Source organism: Hippopotamus amphibius, chromosome 3, assembly GCF_030028045.1.
Source record: "Hippopotamus amphibius kiboko isolate mHipAmp2 chromosome 3, mHipAmp2.hap2, whole genome shotgun sequence".
Lineage (NCBI taxonomy): Eukaryota > Metazoa > Chordata > Mammalia > Artiodactyla > Hippopotamidae > Hippopotamus > Hippopotamus amphibius.
Window position 1 is genome coordinate 144,506,048 of NC_080188.1, and position 18,274 is coordinate 144,524,321.

Here is an 18,274-nt window from a genome sequence, read left to right on the forward strand (position 1 = left end):
GGCTCCCAAAAGTGCGGGAACTGGTCTATAAAAGGAGAAGCTCTCCTTTGGTTCCGTGCTCAGTCTTTGGATGTGAATCCACTGGGCCTGTACCAGTACAATAAACATTGCTTCCTGCGTTATAAGCCCTGGTGTCCTGCCTACCTCTACCGATTCCTCCAACATAGGGAGGTGCAGAGTCCCAGGGTGGCTCAGGTAACAGGCAGAGCGGGACTGAACCCTAGGGGCCCGGCCTCCCTGGGCCCAGCCCCAGCCGCGGCCCGCCCCGCTGGGAGGCAGAGTCCAGGCGGAGTCAGCGCAGGATTGGCTGGGGACGCGCTAATTAGGAGCCCGAGAACCAGGGGAACCAGAGCCAGAGGGACCGCGCGTCTGCTGCCGCCGAGCCCCGAAGCCAGGAACAGACGACCGTAAGCGCCGGGGGGCATCGTGAGCAGTTTTCGGGACCCGGGCGGCGGGGACCGGACTCCCAGGGTGCAGGGGCTCATCGCGATCCCGCGGGCTGGGGGACGCCGTCGGCCGGCGCCGTCGGGCCGGGGCTCCAGGTAGATTTCCAGACAGGCCTCCGCTGCCGCCCGCTTCCCCGCCGCCCGCAGCTCCATCCCGATCGAGGCACCAAGCGCGCCGCCCGGCCCCCGCCCGCTCTGGTCCGCTAGCGCTCCGGGCTCCGGGAGAGGCCAGCGTGGGGGGGCAGGCGCAGCGAGACTCCCATGCGTGGCTTTCCCGGAGACTGCTGCTTCCAGGGTGCGTCTGGCTCATGCAGTGAGATTGCACTTGTAACCGGAGTCCTGAAACCGATCTCAGGTCTCTTAGCTAAGACGTGCTCTCTCGCCATCTCTGTCCGCCGCCCCAGTTTTTCTGTCCCTCTCCTTGCTCTTCTCTTGGGAGAGGCCAACCCGCTCAGCTCGGCGCACAGGAGAGGAAACTTGGGCCCGAGATGAAGAGTTCACCGCGTAGTAGAAGCCCAGGGATGTGATCAGTCTAAGCGCCGCAGAGACCCTAGACTCCTTCAGCCTCCCTCCACGGCGGGAAGCTGGGGACCTTAAGCTTTTGGCCCCTCACTTGCCCGGCCCTTCTGAAGCCTTCGGGGTTGGGGGCGCCGGCAGTGGCTCTAGCAATGTTGTGATCCTTATTTTGACTTCTTTTAAAGCTGCGTCCCCCCCACCCCCCTTCATTCTCCTCCATTATATAAACTCCGGCTCCACAAAGCCTGTGTGGGCCCCTGGCGCCAGGAAGGGTGGACGGCCTTCTCTAAGGCCTACCCCTCTCCCGGCGCTGGCAGCTCTGTGCTGGCTCTGCACATGGAGTAGAGGTGGGAGGTAAGGGGGACCTCTGCAATGGCACCTCAGCACCCAGTACATCGGATTTATGAGCTGTTGCAGGAAATTGTTGAGAACATTGGGATTTATGCGTGTTTCAGTGCCACTCTGCAGACTACTCTGAATTCAGCATTGAAAATAAACACTGCAAGAAGCGGCACCGCTGGGGAAAGAAACATTGTCTTCTGGTGTGGTGGTTGCTGCCTTCAGGGAGTGGGGGCTTGGGGACCTTGCTGGGGGGCCTTTCACTAGCCAGAATAGGTCAGATTTAGCAAAAAGCTCTGGGAGTATTCAGCAGTTTTTCTTTCCCAAATGTCCACACCTAAGGCGGGCCGGGTGATGACTTCCTCGTGTTTCCCCGCGCAAGTGTGTGGAGTGCGAGAGGACTGACCACTGTGTGCAGGCTCTGCCCTGGGCATGGGGGATCAGCAGGGAACGTGCTTTCATGGAGTCTACAGTTTTGTTGGGGGAAAGATGGACAATACGCAAAATAAATTTGTAAAATATAAAGTCTGTTAGAAAACGATGTGTGCCAGGGAGCAAAGTAAAGCACTGAAGAGAAAAGGGGTGGGGAAAAGGAGAAGGCTCCACTGAGAGGGGATATTTGAATAATACTGAGGAGTAAGGGAGCAGCAGACTGCTATCTGGAGTGATGGTGCCTAGGTCAAGCAAGTGCAAAGGCCCCGTGGCAGGTACCTGCCTGGCATGGATGAACTTTATGTCTGTATTTGCTGAGTGTGGGCCAAGCTGGCACCAGTGTCCTTTGGTGTGCGACCTACTGGATAAACTGAAGTGGCCCAGCCTGAGAACAAGAGGCTCCCCCCACCTCCAGTTCCAGGAAAAGAAAGTCTTCCATGGAAAATAACTGCTCAGCAAGGCAGCCAGGGTGAACTTCAACACCATCTGCTCCAACCCACATGCTCCCTGTGTGATCCCACCTGCCTCCCAGCTATGCCTTAAGCACACTGGCTGGTACAGCCTTATGGGAGTGGGATGTCTGTGAGAAGCAACTGAATGGGGGCTCTTTGGGCAGAGGGACCTTTAGACAAAGGGCATTGGATCATTGGAGGAAGTGGAGTGCCTCCTCCAGCCTCCTCCTGTGGTGTCCTGGTTCATGTCTGAGGTCTAAATCCAGCACCAGCTGGAGGTCACAGGGAGCCCCTGTGTTATCAGTGCACAGTGACCCACCCATCGACATAACCCAACATGCCCAGGCTTAGTCATTGCTCACCTACACCTGGACTTTCCTTCCAGCATCCTGATCCGGCCCAGACTTGGGAAGGCCGGGGCTTCCCAGTTTCCAGCTCTCCATCCTTGAACTGAAATACTCAAAGACATGGAACACAGCTGGGCTTACAAAATAAGGCAGGGGTCAGTGTGAGCTGCTTGCTACTGCTGAAGAAAGAGCCCAGAGCATACCCACTCAGGCTGCATCACCACAGACAGAGCAAGCTTGTGGTGACTTGAGGGGCCACTAGGATTCCATGCTCAAAACTCACTTCTGATAGGTACCCACATCCCATCATTTGTGATTCATTCCTTTAAGAGGTAATACAGTGATGTGGAAAGAGAACTAGCATGGAAAGAAGATCCGACTGGTGTCCCAACTCTGCCAGTAAGGTCTCCTCTGGGGACCTCGTCCCTGAAATGAGGAGGTTGGGCTATACAATCTGCAAGACTTCTTGCAGCTCTAATATGTGATGATTCTATGGTCAAGAATCCAAAGGGATCTTCAGAAAAGGGAAGAGGTGAGTGGGGAGTGGTCAGTTTTGATGGAGCCGGGTGGGCCCTGCAGCCTATGTCAGGTCCGCTGAGGGCAGAGGGAAGGGCCTGGCCCAGGGTGTGCGGGGCACACCACAGACAGAGGTCAAAGGTCCAGGGTTGAGGCAGAAGGCTCACTACCCAGCCCAGCTGGCCCTGTGGGTCACCTGTGGGCCGGCCTGTGGGTGGCTCTTGGCTTGGGCCCAGTGGTTTAAGAGCAGAGGCTCCAGGGGCTCTGTGGGGAGGCTGCAGCAGGGAGATGGCACCCCAGCAGTTCCCCCAAGAGGGACCCAAAGCTTTGCCAAGGATCTAGCCCCTCCACTCCCTTTCCCTGAGGAGGGAGTACTGGACACTCTCTTGTCAAGGAGAGAACTGTACAATCCTGCCCTTGGTTGTATAACTGAATACATGATTGTGCAAACCCAGTTCAGACTGAAACAGCCTCCTCTGCCGTGAAGGTTACAGTCAGCCCTCGGTGTCCCTGGGTTTTGAGACTGTGGTTGTGGAACACGCTCCTACGGAGGGCTGACTGCGCTCTGCCATTTGATATAGGGGACCTGAGCATCCACAGATTTTCGTATCTGGAGGATCCTGGGACCAGTCCCCCATGGATACTGAGGAATGACCCTGGCAACTTCCTGAGCGAGGTCATAGTTCATCCTTTGTCGCCAGAGAGCAGTTGTTTTCACTCTCTAAAGTCTAGCCTGCAAGCATTCCTCTAGACAGACTCAGGGACCTGGAGTGGAGTCGTTCTGTCCACTAACTCCATTGTCTGCGTCTTGGCTTTGCTGTCAGGCAGTGGGCACTGTTCTCATGAGGAACCAATTGAGTGCACAGGCCAGCTGCTGCAAAGCCACACCTGTCAGGCTCTCCAGCGCCCAACTGAAAGTGTTTGCATTAAGAGGAAGAAAAAAAAAAAAGCTTTTCTATTTGGGGGGGGTTCAAGGACTTTCTAGAGCATTCTGTAGCTAACCCACAAAGAGGGACCATGGGTCTTGTCCCACGTCAGGAGCAGAAATTTTTGCTGCCTTTAGTGTTTGGGAAGATTGATAAACAGACTTAATTAAAATGTCTTCTTGGCCCTTACAAGCTGGGTTAACTTGGGCAAACTAGCCTCTTGGAGCTTCATTTTTAAATCTTTTTAAAACAGAAAAAAAAAACCGTGCCTTACTTCTCAGGGTTATTGTAGAACATGAAATGATGTGCTTACGGAGTCTTTCCACCCCAATGTCCCAGTCCAGGAGTTCTTTGGGCTTCCTCATGGGAGGTGGTGGTGCCCAGACACGTACTCATGTTCTGGAAAGGTTCTGAGTATCCCTGCCGTAGGCCCATCGGGCTGGCTCTAGCCAGGCTGTGGCCCACGATTTGAGCTGTGAGGGCTGCAGGAAGCTGATGACCAGGAGCCAGTGGGAGGCCCAGGTGCCTCCGAGCCAGAGACCCATGCGGTGGTCCTCAGTGACCGAGTGTGGGCTTCCACCCTTCCCTGAGGACCACCACCTTGAGGTGTCCCCTGGCAGCTCAGCCTGGGACTTGGCTTTCCCGTGGCATAAGTGATCTTTGCGACACTGGGTGCAGCTTTCTGGTTGTACTACGCTTCGTGTTAGAACTGGAGAGACTTGGATCTTTTGGAAAGTAAGAGAAACACTGCTTCCAGTGGCAAGCTTCATGGTTAACCCCTGAGTGCCAAGGGCTCAGGGAAGTCTGACTCTCTTAGCAACTCTTTGGGGGAAAATGGATGTCCTTTCCCGCTTTCCAGTTTTCCTGCCTGTAAACCAAGTTCTGGCCTTTTGTGACCTTTTATTTCTTTTTGCAACCTAGACATTTCCACAAGCAAACTGACCCCACCAAGACACCGGCCACCCAGAATATTCCTCTGAACGCTGACCCTAGTCCTTAGGGCTGCAGTACGTGAAGCACAGGGATCTTTTCAGACAAGAAAGCCAGCTCAGGTGGCTGTGCTGTGGCCCAGCTCACCGTGCTATCCTGTTACACGCTATTGAGGAAGCTTCCAGACCAGGAGCACACTGCTGAAGACAGCAGACTTGGGGAGGGCGGGGAGGGGCGAGAGCGTGGTTAACGGTGGGAAGGAAATCAAGTAGGGGTATTATATGCCCCTGCCTATTATCTCCTGAAATAGGAGTCTTTCTCTTCTCAGAGAATGCCACGTATTGAAATTCCAGGAAGGTAATGCTTTTTCCTCATGCGCAGTGAACTGTACTCCACTTGGGTTTTTTCTCTGGTAATTTAGAACCAGTGGACAACTTGACAGGTCTTATTTTAATTGGCAGAACATGAGATGGAAAGGATTCAAATGAAACTGCCAGAGCACGAGCGTGTGAACCCTGTGGGGTGGAGAGAGTCTGCTCCTCCCCTGTGTTGTTTAACTAAACGTGTGCATGGCAGGTTGGGTAAATGAGTTTCTGGTGACCCCCGTTCCGCAGCTGAGGGGCATTTAAAATCTGTGGCGGTCACTGTCCCCTCCCTGAAGGTGCTCCGGGCCAGCCAGCCCACCCATATGGTCCCGCTTCCCCCATCCAGACCCTGCAGGCAGAGGCTGAGGCTGCCTTCGCTCAGGCCCCAGAGCCAGGGGCCCCTCCTTATCCTAGGGTGTGCGTCCCACACTTCCTGCCGTCCAGCCACACTGGCCTTCAGACGCGCTACCCGCCCTGGAACCCTCTGCCCTTTCCTCTTACAAGGATCACTCCTTAACTTCCGTCTTGATTCAGGTAGCACTTCCTCAGGGAAGGTTGCCTCAGCTTCAGGCTATGCCTCTTTCCCTCACCTTTCGTGTCCTCAGGATTTAAAAACAAAAAGCGAATGCCTGTGACAGCAGTTCCCTGTGCGGCCACTTTTCCTGCATTCACTCGGTAAGGGATGTACTTTATTCTGCCCATCTTGCAGATGGGGAGACAGAGGCTTGGAGAAATGAAGTCACTGGGCTAAGGTTGCCTGACCTATGGCTGGCAAGCGATAGGGCCAGGATTCAAAGCGTGACCACCAGCTGAGCTGGCTCCCAACTCCATGAAGATTTTCATCAGATCAGCAGTCACTGATTTTATTTTTTCTGTCTATCTACACAGATGTGTGTGTGTGTATAGTTGGGGGCAGGGGTAGGGGGGGTGACCCTCCAGGGCACCCAGTGATGTGCCTTCACTCAGGCCCCAGAACAGGGTTCCCCATAAGAAGGCTGCACCCGCACTGTTTTTACTTTTTTATTTCCCTTTGTTTTTGCCTGCAAATGATGTGTTTCTTTCCCCTGGGTGCTGGCTCCAGGCTGCTCTCCCAGGGCTTCGCTCCAGCTCTTTCAGGGAGGTAAACATGGCCCTTGTCTCAAGTGCAGAGCATTCTAATCTGCTCAGCCCAGATGACCTTGCCCATGGGCCTCGCCCACCCCAAGCCCTGCCAGCTGCTGGGGTTCAGGGCTAGGGCTGTGGGGGGGGGGCTGGTCCCATGCTGGGCTGTGCAGAGTTGGGGAGGCCCCTCACCCAGGGTTTACCCCCATGTATCCTGGGCCAGAGTGGTCTCTGCTATAGTGAGCTTGCCTGGGAGTTTCAGGCGTCAATAATGGGGCGCCCCTGGGGGCCCCAGGCTTGGCTGGCTATCAGAGCTCGCTGGCGGAGGAACGTTCCCTGTCTGCGTTGCCTTCCTTGGCAGGCCGACCTGGAGCAGAGGGGAAGCTATCTGTTTCCCCCTTTCTGTGGGATATGCCTCTCCCCAGGGAGGAGCAGCAAGGCTGGGCAGGGCGGCGAGGGGCCGAGGCTGAGGGGGCACACAGACCCCCAGCCCCACCTTTCCCTGGCCTGGCATCGGGGGCGCGCGGTGGACCCCTCTGCCCCACAGCTGTGGCTGACTTCCCCGGAAGGAGCACGAGGTTCTCGCGCTCCTGAGTCCAGATCCCCATCAGGAAGATATCAGACAGCAGGGCGGAGGCAGGAATCCCCCGTGAAGGCCGCGGCGGGGCCTTCTCCGCAGGCTCAGGGCTGGGTTCACCCTCTCGGCCTCTTCTCTTGAAGGACATTTTGGCATCTGGCCCTAAGCCAGGTACATGGTAAGCGTCGCGTTGGAGTCAGCGAGTAACTTTCTGGGAGTTTAGGGGCACTTTCGGATCGTGAGGGTCTCACCATCTGCCTGGGTTTGAAGGAGGGACGTGTCCGAGGGCAGGCTGGCTGACCCCACTCCCCCACCTTGTGTTCGGTAGGATCCTGAGGCTGAGCCTCATCTTTCCTTATCCCAAACCCTGATATTTGCCGTGCGCCCGGGATACCCGCCCATCTTTACAAACTAGGCTCCGATGTAGGTCGTCTATAATTCCTCAAGGAGAATTCAGCCATCTTTTTTTCAAAAGGACTGATAATTTTCAACACTGTCATTCAAAGAATTTTTAAATTCATTCATTCAACAAATTTTTTTTTATCACAGATTGCCAACAGCACTTTATTTTGTTCCGACGCTTCTTGTTGGTAGCTGCCCCCTGTCCAGGGATTCTGTCCAGATCTCTCTGTCCCTGAGGCGTCCGTCTGCAGCCTCCATCTTCATCCTTTTCTACCATTTTTAGCCCCTCAAGGGCTTGGAGGACCTGACGGGCCACACTCTGGGAGCCTCTGCTGAAGTGGCTGGACATGACATCATTTCTCTGACGCCCCCCACCCCCCACCCCCCATCTTGGTCATGGAGCCAACCTCAGCGCTGCCCCGGAGGTACCCGTGCCGCGCTGTGGAAGCAGCTCATGTGTGGAACCCGTTCTCATCGTAGGGAACGAGCTCGTTATGCTTGGCCAGCTTGGCAGGGTCCACACGCTCAGGAGTTTTCAGCTTCCCGGACTTTTCGGGGAAGGCCGCCAGAGCTCTAACGAACTCCAGCTGGTTCACGTCTTTTATAGGAACTCCGGGTATCACGCAGCCTGCGTGCTGCCAGCCAGGGGAAAAGGCCATTCGACAAATATTTATCAAGCATCCAATAAGTGCCAGGCACTGGGGACACAGGGGGGCCAAAACAGCTCTCGTCTCTACCCTCAAAGAGCTTACCTCCAGTGGGGGAGACCCTTACCAGTCACGTAACCTCATGGACAAATGTGACAGTGACAAGGGCTAGGAAGGAGAGGTGCACCGTGCTGAAATAGGCTTGGAGGAGGGACGCTTGATCTGAAATCTGAAGGATGAACACAGGTTAAGGAGCTGAGAAGGGACAGGAAGAGCATTGCAGACAGAGGGAACCAGCATTTCTGCAAAGCCCTGCAGTAGGAGGGAGCAGGTGAGCACACAGGACTGAAAGGACATGGGGGTGGGGGTCTGAAGTCTGGGAGGGCTGGTGGGCAGGTCAGACCCCACAGGTCTTGAAGGCCACATTAACCAGTGTTGCTTTGTCCCCAAAGTAGCAGGAAGCTGCTTAAGTTGTAACAGGGGTGTCTCAGGGTCAGATTTTCATCTCTAAAAGATCGCTCTGGCTACGGAGTGTGTTGGAGGCAGCAGAACAGGGTGAGTGGACCAGGCTGTAGTCCAGGGAGAGATGGGTGCCTGGGCAGGGTGGCGGTGGTGGAGATGGATTGGGGATGTAATTTGGAAGGTAGAGCCACCGGAATTCGCCGATAGATTTGATGCGGGTGAAATGGAGGAGGTGGGTTTCAGAAACATCTCCTGGGTTTTTGGCTTGGCAGATGGAAGGTGGATACTGCCAGCTACAGTGAGAGGGAACCCCAGAAGAAGACAAAGTTTAGGGAGACAAGCACAACTTCAGATGCACTGGAGGACGTTTTGAGACATCGAGGAACTGTCTAGTTGGCAAGTAGGTGCCTGGGTCTAGAGCTCAGAGGAGGTCTGGGTTAGAGATGCATGTGTCTATCTATCCAGAGGTGGCAGCTGGAGTCATGTGCACAGAAAGGATGGCCCCATTTGGACACCAGTTCTTTGGCGGCACTGTTTCTCCCACAGCCCAGCCAGCTTCCTTTATCCCGTTTCATATGTTTGCCAGGCCCTCGGCCCTCAGATACGCATGGGTTTCTGGATTCATCTCTGTCTCAGGGGCTTCCTGGCCACTGGGAAGTCACACCGCAGCTGCCAAGTGCGTTTGTGCAGCTTCGGTGCTGCAAGGTGTCTGACTCGCTGTTGGAACAGGATCATAGGGAAGACTGTCACACTTGTGGTTTTCCATATTTTTAAAAATATATAATTATTTTGTTCTGGGGTAGATAGTTACATGCATTTGGTAAAAAAAAAAAAAAAACTTTTTTCAAAACATAAAAGCTTATTCAGTGAAAGTTTATTTCCTCTTTGCCGGAGGTCACTGTCACCAGTGTCTGGGTGAACATACATGGACACGTGTGTCCTTTGGTCCACACCAGTGGCACCCGTTAATCACACACACTTTTCTGCACTGTACTTTTTTTACTTAAGTGCATGTCATAGAGATCTTTCCATATCAATGCATAGATTTACCTTTTTTTTTTACCTTCTGCATATATTCACTGTATGAATGTCACAGCTTATTCCACAGTCCCCAAGTGATGAACATTTAGATTGTTTCAATCTTCTGCTTTTATTACAAAAAAAAAAAAGCTGCAGTGAATATTTTTGTACACATGGCATCTCACATAAATATAAATTCAGAATTTTGTGGGGAGAAATTCCTAGAACTAGAATTGCTGAGTCAAAAGCCATCTGTATTTTCATTTTGACAGGTAATGCAAAATTGCTCCTCATACCTTTATGTGACTGGGGCAGCAGGAAAATGTTCATCATATAAATGTTCCAGAGATGGAACAGTAACATAGCATTGAAAATTTTGAACACTGACCATTTGTTCTTAAGAGTGTGTGTCCTGGGGGACTTGATGTATTTTCTTTTCTCCCTAACTTTCTCAATTAGTTAGGATTATATTAGGCTTTATATAGTAGAAAACTCAAAATAGCAATGGATTAAACAATATAGAAGTTTATTTTCCTGTCATACAAAGGAAGTTTGGGAGTCAGTAGTCCAGGACTGGGCTGGTGGCTCCACGGTGAATGCAAGATCCTTCCATCTTTCTCCGTCATCTCTGATTTCCATCCTCAAGATCACTTCATGATCTAAAATGGTTACCGGAGTCCAGCCATCATGTCTGTGTTCCAGGAGGCATGGAAAGAAAGGGGAAGGGCAAAAGGTGCATGCTTCCCAGCTGTGTCAGGTCTGTCTACATAGTCTTCCACACACATGCAAGACCCATGTGCTTTTGTGCAGGTTATTCACTGGACAAGGATGCCATTCATATCACAATATCATGGATTTGTATTTTTATTTATAAGTGCTTTCTAGCAGATGGCAATGAGGTGTCTTATAACAAAAGCAGTATATTAGGTTCATTTTCTGAGAGTGTTTTGAGGGATGGATGTCTTTTCCTAATTCACAGAAAGGTACTCTCTGGGTCACAGATGGCTCTGCCTCAAATACACTTTCAGCTCTTTGTCAGCACCTAATCACTCTGTCATACTGAGTTGCAAAGAGGGCCAAGAAATGCAGTGTTTAGCGGGGCTTCTCCAACTAAAATAAAAATTCCAGTGCTGAGAAGGAAGAGGAAAACATCTGGCAGTTTACCATACTATCTCAATCTGGAGATAGTAGAGCAGCCAAATCACTAAGGGCAGCTGGGGTGGAATGTTGGTTTCAAGTAATCTCCTACGCTGGACACCTTTTCTCACACAACCATCAAATACTTACCTCCCAAGTATATTTCCTTTCCTCACTCCCCTTGACATCTAATTCACAGAAGAGTCCTCTGAATTGCAAACATGATCTCTAAGTTAAAACTCCTGCGTCAGCTTCATCATGATGAAGTAACAATTTATAAAACAGATAAGGTAGGGACTCCTTTCAGGTAATATAGAGAGAAATTAAATGACTGCACTCCAAAGTTTGTAATCATCAACTTTTACACTGAACATGGATGTAGATTCTTGTGGTTCTTTGCTTATACCATGTACTTTCTTACTTCCATACCTTTGCACATGCTCTCTTTTCTCCCTAGATTTATCCCTATTCCACCATTATTTTCTCCCTGGTAAACTCCTACTCATCCTTAAAAACCCTACTCAGTGACCCCCCCCCCGTGAAACATTTGCGTCACTTACCCCTCATTAACTTTCTCACACTTTTCTTATATCTGTGTGGATATTGTATCTATCATTAGAAGGGTGTTATTTATTCATCTGTTTGTCTGTCCTACTAGAGCATGAACTTCAGCAGGTACAGGACTATGTCTTGTTCCTTGTGCCTGCAAAGAACCCAGCTTATTGTCATAGGTAGTGTCTGCTAAACCACCCTTTGATTCAAAACAAGTTTATACTTACTTTTCCGGCATAAATCCAAATCTCTTATTTACTTTAAAAGAACAAAATGACTTCTTGATACTTTACACATTCAATTAAAAGAAATGAGTTTTCATTTGAACTTTTAGTATCAATCTAAAAGTGAATCGTATGTTTTAAAACTTGTGTTTTTGCCCCAAGCATAACAGAAATACTATACATTCAGTGAAATTATTAGACTGGGTTTCCTTTTAGCAATGCTAGAAAAGTAAGCACCCCTTTTACTTGATCTCCTATACTTAAAATTGTTCTTTGCAAGTCAGACCCACAAAGACAAAAGAAAAGTAAAATAATAAATTGCTCTCTTTGCACCTTTAAGGGTAAAGGGCACCTTATTGCACAACTGACTTTTTCAAAACTAATTCCTGATTTTTTTCCAGGTTTCATAAGCACATGCTCAGAGCTTCAATGTAGAATTTGGAAACTTAAATTGCATATAATCCCATTTCTTGTCAGAGCATTTAATTGTTGCTCCGATTTACCGCTAAGCTCAACATCTTAGGACTAAATGACCTCCAGTTACTGTGACTTTAAAAAAATTAGGCTGGTTTACAACAAAACCTGCATTTTCCTTACTAGGCAAACCATGCATTTTTAAAGAAAGGGTACTGTAGCTCCAAGAAAAAAAATGCTTTCATTCTGAAAGTCTCCCCCTGCTCCCCAAATCTCTCAGTAAAGCACTTTGCCAGTATTCTGGAAAAGTGCATTACAAACCAAACAACAACCTAATTAGATAAAATATTTTTATGGAAACTTTGGAGTAATGAGTTAACCTCCAATTTCAGGTGCTAGCATAATAAAGCAAGCACTCTCGTTTTGTATTGTATTACTTCTGAACTTTTCATAGTATCTCCTACATATTGATGTTTTGAAGTAGATAGAATATTTTCTATACCAGCAGGAGCTGACCACACAGAAGAGATAAATACAGCTTTCCATGGAAACAGGGAAGCTTAGTAAACAGAATTCTGCACCCTAATGCTGAGAACAGAACTTCTCAGAACAGAAAAGAGTGAGGCTACCCAGGGACATGTACTGCAAAACGCTGGTAGTCAAGATGTACATGGCCATGTGCTTTCCTTATTCTTCAAGTCCGTCCTTGGGAAGGGCACATGGGGAGGCCAGCAGATGCCCACGCTGGGCACTTTCCTGCTCCCAGCCTGCTTGTGCACGGTCTGCGGCAGGGTCCTAGGCCTAAGTCATCTAATAGGGACAGGGGTCCTCTGGGGTCTCTTTCTGCATGAAGATTCCACACTGTAATAAGGGTTTTGGTGGAAAGGGAAGGAACACACATTGGCCGAGTACCTGGTTTGCGCCTGTGAGGTCGGCATTATCCCCATTTTATAGAGGAGGCCACAGATGCTCAGAACAGTTTGGTAACTTGGCCAAAGCCCCTCATCTGGTAAATGGCAGAGCTGAGCTTTGAACTACTCAAACAGGGAAGCAAGCTAGAAGAGCCTTTATTGTAAACTCCAAAATGTTCCAGTTCTTAAAGTCTAATGTAGTCCGAGTTGCTGTTTGGGGTGAGGAGGGTGTCCCATGGAATGGGGATTCTCCAGGAAAGCCAGGCTGGCTCCTCAGATGGTGACACTCAGGTGGGCCACCAGGCTTCCCCAAACTCACAAGGGGAAGTTTTCCTTGATGTATGGGGGGACTGGACGACACCTTGTTCCCGAGAACCCAGAGACTAGGCCTGCTGTCTAATGCCCCACCCTCTTCCAGGAATCAAGCTACCTGTGGCTGACTTCTGAGTCAGTAGGTCTCACCAAGTAGAGAATCAGAGCCCAGGTGGGGTGCCACAGCTGAGAGGTAGCACATAGGCTGTGGGGAGGCCTGTGACCGTGGCCGCCCCATACTCAATAAGGGGGCATCCCTGCGGTGACTGCTCAGAGCACCCCTGAATTATGTAATGCATGTGGCCAAGTCTTGCTCTTGAGGCCTCTCTTTTCTAGGCTACATACAGAACTATCCCCTGTCTACACACTGTACTCACTGGGGAGTTTAAAAAATACTGCTTGGGCCCCAGTCCCCACCACCAAAGGAAAGCGCTATTCTGAAGTCTCTTATTATAGATTAGTCTTGCTTGTCTTTGTCCTTTCTATAAATGGAGTCACGCGGCGTGTGCTCCTTTGTGTCTGGCATCTTTGGCCCAGCACGGCTTGTGGGATTGATCCACGTCACTGTGTGTAGTTACAGAGTGTTCGTTCTCGTTGTGTGCTGTCCCACTGTGTCAGTGGACCGTCATCAGTGGGGGGAGGACCTCTGGATTGTTTCTACTTTTTGGCTTCTACACATTGGATAAGATCATGCTGCTATGAGCATTCTAGTTTGTGACTTTTGGTAAATACATGGGCACATTTTGGTTGGATCTGTACCTAGGAGTGAATTGCTGAGTCATAGAGCTTTTATCTGCCCAGTTTTAGTAGATTCTGCCAAACAGTCTTCCAGAGTGATTGTATGAAAGTCTCCTGTTACATTTTGATTCATCCTAGTTTCTCTCTAGGACTGTTACCTGAATTCCAGTTTTGATGGGACCCTCCACATACCCTTCCATCTTAAAGGTCCATGTCTTACCTGAGTCCAGTGGTAGGACTGAGGCCCCCCAGCCAGAGGTGGGCCTGAAACCCCAGCCCCCCAGCTTCAAGTGTGTGCTGGCACTGACACTGAGCACCTCTGTGCAGAGCCCTGTGCTTGGAGCCACAGGGAAGATAGAAGAAACAGAAGATGGCATTCTAGTCTGGGGAGTGGGAGGGGGATAGGAAAGACACCTTCAAGGAAGGTGACCTGGACGGCATGGCAGCGTTGCCCCAGCTTCTCTCCAAGCTCTTGGCAGTCCCCCTGCCCCGAACAGGCCTGAGCTAGCTCATAACCCCTGGTGACCTTGAGCAGAGCCATGTGTCCCTAAGCCTCAGTGCACTCTCTTTGTTGTGATGGGCTTGGCTATTACAGTATTCAGTTCTGTGGTTTATCAGCCACCTTTTATAAACAAGGCATGATAGGGATTTGGGGCCGAAAAGGACATCATTCCCGCCTTTGAGAAGCACACAGTTTTGTCGAGGTAAAAAAAGTGCACAACATCAGAGTTGCGAATTGTTTTATGTGGGGCAAAATGAGGACAGCAGCCCGGGAGACAGCACCTCAGATAGCTCCGAGAAACTGCTCCAGAGAGGTGGGGGGAGGTCAGTATATATGGGATTTTGGTGATGGGGGAGCACACACACTCAAACACATATTTTTTGCAGAAGGTTTTTGCTGGTCAGGAGGAGCAGTCGTCACCAGGAAGGATTTTAGTGTTTTTGTAGATACGAGGAGATACAAGAATTGGGCTCATAAAATTGGCTCCTGAAAATATCTAAATATCTAAACACCTGTTCTGCCGGTTTTTTCCAGAGCACAGAGGGCCTCGTTCCTGATCTCCACCCTGAATACCTTTCAGGGGGTGTTGAAAGTCAGCAGCTGCAGCAGCACGTGATTTAATCCTTGTAGAGGTAGATGGCAAGTGACAATTGTAGTTGACAGTTTCATCATACAGAAAAGTCCTCCCCAAGTAACAAAGCATAAGGAATAGAGCTGGTCTGGGAAAGGGTGGGCTCTGGGTCTGGCTGTCTGCATTAGAATCCTGCCACGTTCCCCCCACCCCCACACCCTTTACTGGCTGTTTGATCTCAGACAACTTATATAACCTTGGTTTTCTCATCTGAAAAGTGGGACTGTTGTGAGGATTAATGGATTAAATGATACAAGATGCTCAGAGCCGTGTCCGAGGAAGCCCTCCCTAAGGTGCCTGTTACCATCAGACCTTGAGCCCACAGGAGTGAGAAGGCACTGGGGTGGGAGTTCAGGGGAAGGCATGAATACAAGCTGCTGTGGGGTCAAGGACGGCTCCCAGATGAGAGATTTTGCTGGCTCCTGAAGAAGGAAGAGCAAGGTTTTGACGGGGGAAATGGAGAGTTGTCCTAGGATTTGGAGGTTTGTTTTGGACGGACAGAGAAACTGCCTTGTGTGGCTTTAGGCTGCAGAGTGAGGGTGCCTCTTGAGTCTAGCTAGGAGTCTACCTGTAGCTTGCAGGCTTTGAGAAGGAGAGGTTATGGAATTTCTCCTCATCAGGAAAAGACAGTTGGTAAAATGTGAGAGTTGGGCTGCTGAGACGTTCACAAGCCTGGCTGTTGGGGCAGCAGGTGCCCCTAGAGCTGTAGCATTTACTTCAGATTTCTGCTGGGATCTTGGATACCGTGGATGTGGAGTCATGGGCCCATCCTTCCCCCTGAAGGTCATAACCAGGAGGGCAGCTTGGGCATCCAGCTTTCCGCACGGGACCAACTTACCAGTCTGAGCACAGAGAGAGGTTCTGGGATTCTCTGCTCACCTGTTACCTTGGAGATGGCATTTTCTCTTTGCTTCTTGATCCTGTCGAAGGGCCACAGTCCCTCCTACCTTGGTCAGCCCCAAGTGTTTACTCAACAACCATTGGTGGGATTCCTGCATCTGCCAGAACTGGGGTTGGTGCTCACTTGGGGAGCAAGACAGCCAGGCTTCCTAGAGTTTATAGTCAAGTCTAGAGCAGCGGTTCTCAATGTGTGGTTTCCAGGCCACCACCAGCAGCATCACGTGGGAACTAGTGAGAAATGCAGACCTTCCGGCCATACTCCAGATCCCTTGAATCATTTAACAAGCTTCTCAGGTGATTCTAACATAGCCTAAAGTTGGAACCACTGATCTGCAGCACGGGCAATTCCCCTCCCTCCCCTCCACATTTGGCAAAATCTCGAGACGTGTTTGGTTGTCACATGGTGGGGGGATGGGTGTTGCTTGGTAGAGCCCAGGGATGCTGTTAAACACCCTACAATGCACAGCACAGCCCACATAACACAGGATTACCTGGTCCAAAATGTCAGTTGTGCCAAGGCTGAGAAACCCTGCCCTAGAGCATTTACAATAGAGGGCAGGAGTGCAGTGGTCCTTTTCTCCCTTTGTTTCAGATGTGCCGCTCCCTGGCCACATGACCTGGGGAAAGTCACAGCCACCCCTGGCCTCAGTTTCCCCAGCTACGAAGTGAGGGGGTTGGACTCAGTGTGCTGAGTTCCTCTTCAGCTTGGATGTTCAGAGGCTCCAACCTAGCCACTGGCGGGCCCAGGGAGGCCTGAGGGGGTGGGGCAGGGCGGGGAAGGGCGTATCATCTGCCTAGAGCCACCCCCTCCCCACCCCGCGCTGCGGCAGCCACAGTCCAGTTGGCCTTGGTTTTCCTGGTGAACAGCTTCGTCCCCATTGCAGGCGATGTTTGCTTCACCCGGCCCAACCGCAGGGAGCCGGTCCTGGGGAGGAGATTCACCAGCTGGCCCCGTGCCCTCGCCTGCACTGGGCAGGAAGCTAGGCAGGCAGAGCGGCGCCTTCTCTCCTGAGCCTCAAACTTCCACTTTCCTACTCTAAATAAAGTAGCAGCCCCAGACAGGGATGTCCGGAGGCCTGAGGGCAGCCGCTGCACCCTGGTCGCCGGCCCGCTGGCGCCGCACGCCCAGACCCTCCACGCCCCGCGGGCTGGGCGCCTCGGCTCTCACTCCCTGCGGCGGAGCGCGGAGGCAGAGTTAAACGTAAGGACGCGGAGGACCCCTGATCTCTGATTGGTCGGGCTCCGAGGCCCCGCCTCTTCTAGGAGCTCGTTGACCTCCTTTCTCCTGGACCTGCAGCTCTTGCGCGCCAGGAACGGGAAGGTCTTGTCTATTATTATTTAATTTTTTGGAAAAAAAATGTGCAGGCCTGAGAGACACTCTGGCCGGCGGCCACGGCCCCCGTGCAGTCGTGGCTCGCCTGTGCTCTGAGGGTCCCAAAGCGCAGGTATGAAGGCTTGAGGCTGAAAGATGCTGAGGGGAGACAAGATGGGGTGGGGGTGGGGGTGGCAGGAGCAACATGCCCAATGACAGACAGGGAATGAATGCGTGCTTTGACTACAAATTCTAATCCTCGCAAGTGCGATGTGATTTGGGGCAAGTCCCTTGCCTGCTCTGATTCTTACCTTGAGTCAATGAAAAGGAAAGTCAAGTTCAATGAATTTTGGTTCCTTAGTGGGTGGGTTTGCATGGGTCATGGTTTATCACATCCCTTGAAAACCCATCTGCAGACAGTCAGTGCCTGTTAACACTGGGCTAACCTAGAGCGCCTTACTTCGTGTGCATTTAATACCTGCTATTAAATAAAGGGCCATTATTAGGTGACACATTAACACACTGCAGTAAAGCTTGCTTTGTAATCCGAGATCAGTGGCTCTAAAGCACCGTCCTGGAACCAAGGACTAATATTATCTTAATTAGGATGCAAGAGAAAGGGCTTTACACTTTCTCCTTGAATCTGTTACTTTGCCCTTGGCGGTGCTGGCGTGGCCCTACTTGGTGCCCCTTGTCCCGGTTCCCTGAGTTTAGATGCAGTGCTTGAACACTGATCATTTCAACACTGTCTCATGGTTCTGTTTGCTGTCAAAATCCAGGGGAGATACCCACACTGGACACGCATCAGGTCTGCTGAGTTGGTAGGACCCAGCAATTGTTGAACAGCGGTGTGGGCTGAGGGTAGCACCTGCAGCCGCCCCGTCTCTCCTGCAGAGCCCTAGTGTGCAGCTGGGTGCACAACTCCACAGCTCTGCTACCCTGGCTGCTTCCCAAGGAGCTGATCAAAGGGTGAGACCTCAGAGCTCACGTGGACAAGGGATAATTCTAGGCAGAGAAGAGAAAGGCATTTCTTTCCGAGTGAGGAAGTGACAGCCGTGTTCTTGGCCTCTCCGTGCTGATGTCAGACAAGGTGGGTGTTGTGTAAAGTTCACTTGGGAGATTGAAGTTAACCCCTCTTTATCGTTCATTATGATTGCAGCTCC

General features: G+C 51.1%; 1 protein-coding gene and 1 pseudogene across 4 annotated transcripts in view; one reads left to right on the top strand and one right to left on the bottom strand.

Annotated features, from left to right (window-relative positions):
* The first annotated feature begins 337 nt into the window (after positions 1–337).
* EPHX1 (epoxide hydrolase 1) overlaps positions 338–18,274 on the top strand; it is a 38,283-nt gene continuing 20,346 nt past the window's right edge. Inside the window, exons 1-2 of one of the 4 annotated variants that reach the window (XM_057730135.1) lie at positions 17,120–17,244; positions 17,891–18,201. The gene's annotated coding sequence lies outside the window, so the exon portion shown is untranslated. The other 3 variants (XM_057730134.1, XM_057730137.1, XM_057730138.1) reach the window with 3 other exon arrangements.
* Positions 7,110–8,008, bottom strand: LOC130848816 (40S ribosomal protein S19-like; annotated as a pseudogene).